This window comes from Ictalurus punctatus, chromosome 4 (assembly GCF_001660625.3).
Source record: "Ictalurus punctatus breed USDA103 chromosome 4, Coco_2.0, whole genome shotgun sequence".
Taxonomy (NCBI): Eukaryota; Metazoa; Chordata; class Actinopteri; order Siluriformes; family Ictaluridae; genus Ictalurus; species Ictalurus punctatus.
In genome coordinates, this window is record NC_071284.1 from 14,990,001 (window position 1) to 14,998,007 (window position 8,007).

Sequence of the window (8,007 nt, forward strand, 5' to 3'; positions counted from 1 at the left end):
TTCTCAACGGTGGTCATGGACTACCCCAGGCGTGCACATTTTAGTAACTCGCCCAATTCAAGCTGGTTGAGGTTTGTTAGTCAGGTTATGGGTTGAAGCAGGCAAGCAAAATATCCACATGTGCATGCTGTACTCCAAGATAGAGAAGCACTGGACTAGAGATTACGTACATAATCCCAGGTCTGAAATACACCTGGGTCCAGATAAACATGAGCTAAAAGCCAAACTGTGGTTCGCAAAAGAGTATACCATTCTACTCACATGTTCTTGATGTGTTTACGGCTACTCCTTTAGGTTATACTTTGTGCAGTTTCCGATAGTGTGTTCATTCAACATATGAGCTCTCGTTTCTTATTCTGCTACATGAGTTGATGAAGATGCTGAGTGGTGTTGCATGGAGTCATCATGTGTAACAGAGCTAGATCTCATACTTTTACTGATCTGTACATAGTAAAGCCTGTGTTTTAGGGGTGTTTTTTTATGGCAAAGAAATATCTTCAGGAGCTCGTCATTGGTTATCCACCCATTTTAAAATGGTCGAACGTAGAGCTGAACCTTGATCAGGGACCTACTATATACACAAATGAAGGAAAGAATCGCGCTGATATCCTCCTAGGAAAAATTTGTCCCTCTTTGCTTATTCGTGTAGTGGCATTTCTGCCTCAGATGACGAAGAAGCAGGACAAATTGAACTAAGCTGACTACAACAAGCTGTGCACAATTTACTTCTGTTATTATTTCAATTTTATTTGCATTTTGGTTTTAGCCATTGTGAAATGAATTAGCCTCTACTTAGCATGAACCTTTAAATACATTTAAAAACAAAACGAAAAAAAAAAGAGAAAACGATAGCTGAAAAGAAAAAAAAACATACATATGTACTGGCAACATGTTAAAGAAATATTGTACTCGTTTAATTTTGACAGAATTATTTTTATTAAAATACACATCCATGAGCATATGATGGTTGTCTCTTGTGTTATTTTGCATGTCTTGTTTCTTTGCATGCAACAACATAGCAAGAAGATTTTCTAAGCTATTTGATCCGTGTGTGACACCTAATGAAGTTTTACTGTTGGATCTAAATGTCTAAAAGCATCAGGCAAGAGAGCAAATGCATAAGGGAGAAGAATTGGGGATAGCAACTCATCAGTTCATCAGGTGGTTTTAGAGACGAGTTGTTTTGAGAGTTTTTGTTAATTCCTGACTGTATGGTCTTGGGCAATGGGTCTCGATGACAACTTTTGAAAATGACGATGTCAAATGAAAAAAGTATATAAAGCCAGAGTTCCCATGGGTCATGGAATTTCTGGAATATCATGGAAATTTAATAAAGTCTATTCCAGTCATGGAAAATCAGGGAATTTTTTATCATTGCGGGGTTGAAGTCAGGGAATATCAGGGAATTTTGTTTGTAAATTTTTCATTTTTATATATATATATATATATATATATATATATATATATATATATATATATATATATATATATATATATATATATATATATATATATATATATATATATACAATACAATATGAGAGAGAGATATGCAGTGCATCCGGAAAGTATTCACAGCGCTTCACTTTTTCCACATTTTGTTATGTTATAGCCTTCTGTTCTGTTTCCACTGATCATCCTTGAGATGTTTCTACAACTCGACTGGAGTCCACCTGTGGTAAATTCAGTTGATTGGACATGATTAGGAAAGGCACACACCTGTCTATATAAGGTCCCACTGTTAACAATGCATGTCAGAGCATAAACCAAGCCATGAAGTCCAAGGAATTGTCTGTAGACCTCCGAGACAGGATGGTATCGAGGCACAGATCTGGGGAAGGGTACAGAAACGTTTCTGCAGCATTGAAGGTCCCAATGAGCACAGTGGCCTCCATCATCCGTAAATGGAAGATGTTTGGAACCACCAGGACTCTTCCGAGAGCTGGCCGTCTGGCCAAACTGAACGATCTGGGGAGAAGGGCCTTAGTCAGGGAGGTGACCAAAAACCCGATGGTCACTCTTACAGAGCTCCAGCATGTCTCTGTGGAGAGAGGAGAACCTTCCAGAACAACAACCACCTCTGCAGCACTCCACCAATCAGGCCTGTATGGTAGAGTGGCCAGACGGAAGCCACAGCCCGCCTGGAGTTTGCCAAAAGGCACCTGAAGGACTCTCAGACCAAGACAAAGATTGAACTCTTTGGCCTGAATGGCAAGCATCATGTCTGGAGGAAACCAGTGACCAGTCATCACCTGGCCAATACCATCCCTACAGTGAAGCATGGTGGTCGCAGCATCATGCTGTGGGGACCCTAAGCACACAGCCAAGATAACGAAGGAGAGGCTACAGGACAACTCTGTGAATGTCCTTGAGTGTCCCGGGCTCTGGCTGGGATATATATATATATATATATATATATATATATATATATATATATATATATATATATATATATATATATATATATATATATATATATATATAAATATATATATATATATATATATATATATAAATATATATATATATATATATATATATAAATATATATATATATATAAATATATATATATATATAAATATATATATATATATAAATATATATATATATATATAAATATATATATATATAAAATATAATTTTATTACAGTGTGCTCATTTGCTGAATGTGACACGGTGTTATGGGTTAAAAATGTACTTAATGGCTTACAGTACCTTGTAAATGAATTGATTTTATTTCCATTAAAGAAATATGTTTTGTTTTATTAGGACCGTTTTGTTTGTGGTGTAAAAACTAGTCATGAGATAAGTATATGTTCTTTTTAAACAATGAAAACTAAGTTTTGCACTGAATGTCTGTTAACCAGGAAATTGAGCTTACAGATTTAATGGGTTAAAACAGTTTTTTTTTTCCCTTTCTGCTCAGTACCCAGGCAATACATTGTACCATTCTTCGTACAGTAGGTCATGGAAATTCAAGTTTTTGGTCAGGGAAAGTCAGAGAAAAATCATGGAATTTTACATTTAACTTGGACTGGGAACCCTGTAAATCAAAACAAGCTCTTCCCCTTGTCCTTCCTTTCAAATCCAGGCCTCCCATAATCATACGCATGTGCTGCCCAGGCCAATCTTTCCAAATCATTGTATAAGATTAACAGTTTCCTGAAATGTCAGACCTAATGATTGACCGCTAACACGGGGGCATCAGAGAGCCTGGAGATTCTGAGCAGAATCTAATCGGAGCAGATTAATAGCATAACCAGTTATATAAATGTAGGTGTGCCTATAGAGAACCGTGGTGCTCCGCATCCAAAGCCTGATTACACTCACTGAAAAGAGACAGAGCTCCAATCAGCTCACCCATAAAATCCAAATCTTCTGTTTCCCAAACAGACTCGTTGGTAGTTTTTTTTTTTGTTTGTTTGACGTCCTTATAATCAATCATTTGTGACCCCTGTCCCGGAGAGAATAACTACATTTGAGTATCTTCCTGTAATGTTTAACAAGGTTGGAAACACTTGTAAATGTATCCTGATCCATCCCAATACATGTTAGGCTCCTGTGTATTGTTAGTTTTTTTTTCACTAAGTTTCAAATCCAGAGACTGTGTTTAACTTGTGGTCATCCTGTTGCTTTTGCCTTCAACTTCCTGGCAACCAGGTGTTTGACTAAAATATATTGGTACTTAGAAGAATTTGTGATGCCATCATTCTGTGAATAAAAGAGTCTCTGAACCACAAGCATCACTGATCCACTGCCATATTTTACAGTAGGTATCAGGTGCTTTTTCTTATATCTAATTTATTTTGGTCACCAAGCATGCTGATGCTGTGCATTGCTCTATCTATCTATCTATCTATCTATCTATCTATCTATATCTATCTATATATCTATATATAAAAACACACGCACAGTATCTCACAAAAGTGAGTACACCCCTCACATTTTTGTAAATATTTGATGATATCTTTTCATGTGACAACACTGAAGAAATGACACTTTGCTACAATGTAAAGTAGTGAGTGTACAGCTTGTGTAACAGTGTAAATTTGCTGTAACCTCAAAATAACTCAACACACAGCCATTAATGTCTAAACCGCTGGCAACAAAAGTGAGTACACCCCTAAGTGAAAATGTCCAAATTGGGCCCAATTAGCCATTTTCCCTCCCTGGTGTCATGTGACTTGTTAGTGTTACAAGGTCTCAGGTGTGAATGGGGAGCAGGTGTGTTAAATTTGGTGTCATCGCTCTCACACTCCCTCATACTGGTCACTGGAAGTTCAACATGGCACCTCATGGCAAAGAACTCTCTGAGGATCTGAAAAAAATAATTGTTGCTCTACATAAAGACGGCCTAGATCAGGAGTTCCCAAACTTATCCAGGGCAAGGCCCCCCAAATGGCATTAAAATTTGACCGAGGTCTGTATTAAAAATACAGACTTCTGAATATACCCCCCCCCCATTTTTTTTTTTTATTATTAATAATTACATCTTACATGTTTACATTACATTACATTAGGAATTGATTGGGTGTGTGTGTGGTTGTCTGAGAGTGAGAAATAGAAAACATACATTTATTTATTTTTCGCACCAAATTGTTAAGGCTCCCCGGGCGTCCCCTGGCCCCGGCCCCCACTTTGAAAACCACTGGCCTAGGCTATAAGAAGATTGGCAAGACCCTGACACTGAGCTGCAGCACGGTGGCCAAGACCATACAGCGGTTTAACAGGACAGGTTCCACTCAGAACAGGCCTCGCCATGGTCGACCAAAGAAGTTGGGTGCACGTGCTCAGCGTCATGTCCAGAGGTTGTGTTTGGGAAATAGACGTATGAGTGCTGCCAGCAGTGCTGCAGAGGTTGAAGGGGTGGGGGGGTCAGCCTGTCAGTGCTCAGACCATACGCCGCACACTGCATCAAATTGGTCTGCATGGCTGTCGTCCCAGAAGGAAGCCTCTTCTAAAGATGATGCACAAGAAAGCCCGCAAACAGTTTGCTGAAGACAAGCAGACTAAGGACATGGATTACTGGAACCACATCCTGTGGTCTGATGAGACCAAGATAAACTTATTTGGTTCAGATGGTGTCAAGCGTGTGTGGCAGCAACCAGGTGAGGAGTACAAAGACAAGTGTGTCTTGCCTACAGTCAAGCATGGTGGTGGGAGTGTCATGGTCTGGGGCTGCATGAGTGCTGCCGGCACTGGGGAGCTACAGTTCATTGAGGGAACCATGAATGCCGACATGTACTGTGACATACTGAAGCAGAGCATGAGCAGTATGCAGTATTCCAGCATGATAATGACCCCAAACACACCTCCAAGATGACCACTGCCTTGCTAAAGGCAGTGCTGGAAAATAATGGTGGCGACAAAATAGACACTTGGGGCCAATTTGGACATTTTCACTTAGGGGTGTTCTCACTTTTGTTGCCAGCGGTTTAGACATTAATGGTTGTGTGTTGAGTTATTTTGAGGGGACAGCAAATTTACACTGCTACACAAGCTGTACACTCACTACTTTACATTGTAGCAAAGTGTCATTTCTTCAGTGTTGTCACATGAAAAGATATCATGAAATATTTACAAAAATGTGAGGGGTGTGCTCGGCTTAAACATATGGTTTTCACCCTGCTTCAGACATGTCCCTGCTAAAAAAAAACCCATTAGTTTTTCCACTACATATACCATTACAAACCATCAGCTAACCATTAAAACCATTACTGGTCCTTAATGGTATACACTAGACATAACATGCCACCAATAGAAGGCAACAAATTACCAGTAGAGACCCACTGGGACCATTACAGTTTCCATTAAACCCACTGCAGGTTCTATGAGGGTTTCTATTGTGTTTTTCAGCAGGGGTGAAACTTTATGGGCATGATTGTGTTTAATAGTACTTTTAACTGCTTATGTATTGTACTAGATTTGTGCAGGTAACTTACAGTGAGGGAAAGAAGTATTTGATCCCCTTCTGATTTTGTTTGTACATCCTTGGAGAGCTCTTTGGTCCTTGGTCATGGTGGAGAGTTTGGAATCTGATTGATTGATTGCTTCTGTGGACAGGTGTCTTTTATACAGGTAACGAGCTGAGATTAGGAGCACTCCCTTTAAGAGTGCGCTCCTAATCTCAGCTCGTTACCTGTATAAAAGACACCTGGGAGCCAGAAATCTTTCTGATTGAGAGGGGGTCAAATACTTATTTCCCTCAATTTATAACATTTTTGACATGCGTTTTTCTGGATTTTCTTGTTGTTATTCTGTCTCTCACTGTTCAAATATATCTACCATTAAAATTATAGAATGATCATTTCTTTGTCAGTGGGCAAACGTACAAATTCAGAAGGGGATCAAATACTTTTTTCCCTCACTGTACGTGCGATGTTCTTTGGTTCTTCCCAGGGTAATGGAAGACGAAGGGATTGTACGTGTGCAACCTTATAGTTATGCTCTAGGGAAACCGACCCTGCTGTAAAACAAACAAACAAAAAAAACAGTAGAATTTTTAATGGTTTTAATGGTTACCATGAGAATTGTATTGGTTTAAACTGTAATGGCCCCTATGAACCTCTACTGGTAATTTGTTGGCATGTTCGGTCTAGTGGATACCATTAAAGACTGGTAATGATTGTAATGCTTAGCTGATGGTTTTTAATGGTATTTGTAGTGGAAAGCATTAGAATTTCAGTGATGGATTCTATTTGGGGTGTTTTTTCAACATGGTGGTATAGCAACAATGACATTCCTGGGGACTGAGAGCAAATGAAAAATAATACACATTTACACATGTGTATTAATGTGTCTAATAATACACACACAAAATATAAATACACATCCATGACCATAAGTGGGTCATTAATCTAGCATTAGTATTGCTAAAGAATAGTATTCTTCTAAAAATTAGTTTTACAATTAGAAACATAAATAAAATAAAAATATCCAGAGTATATCACTAATGCTACACGATCGTCTGTAGGAATTTGTCATCTTATACATTAACAGTAGAGGGGGCCATAGTGTTTCTTATTAAAAGAAAAAGGCCGTGTAGAAATCTGCAACTCCAGTTCTTTCTTTCTTTTCCCTTCGAGAACACCGCTGCCATCTTAAGCCCATTACAACACTTTATTAGTTTAAGTGAAGTTTTCTTTTTCCAAAAAAAAAGAACTGAAACTGTTTTTTTATTTTCAGAACATCAGCCATTTTTGTGTATTTAAAAGTGTTTTGTTTTGCTTTAAGTTTTATGTAGCCCCTAATCGTTACTCCTAATTTTGTCAAATGTATTCTGATTAAAAAGTTTGGAGTCAATGAGCTCCTGAAGACGAGGTATGAAAGAGGCTCCGCTCACATTTAACACAGTTACATTAGTTCTACTCACATATGATGTGTTAATATCCAATTTCCATAAAACAATAACTACCTGCATTTTCATCATCAGCTTCCTGGAGATCTTAATATTGTATATTAAAACATTATTACATGACAAACGTGTTTTCAAAACAGATTCAGGGATATGTGCTTCTGACAGGAACACTTCATGTTGAATAATGCAATATATCATATAATTGTGGAACACATGGGGGAACTGTGGCTTAGAGGTTAGCACGTTTGGCTCGTACCTCTGGGGTTGTGGGCTCGAATCCCTTCTCCACCCTGTGTGCACAGAGCTTGCATGTTCTTCCTGTGCTTCGAGCGTTTCCTCCCTCAGTCCAAAGACTGAAGGTGTTATTGTGTCCTGCGATGGGTTCACACCCTGTCCAGGGTATCCTATGCCTTGTGCCCCGTGTTCCTTGGCATAGGCTCCAGGCTCCCCTCAAAGCTGTGTAGGATAAACTGTATAGAATATGGATCGATGGACGACGAAAACATAAGTGTTGGGAAATGATGGGCTCTGAACTGGATATTTGCATATTGTCCTTCTTTTGGTTTAATACAAGGTGTTCCTGTTTTCTGTGTGCCTGGGGACGTGTAAGGGATTTTTGGGATTTAGTGTGAAAATGCTTTTCACTACT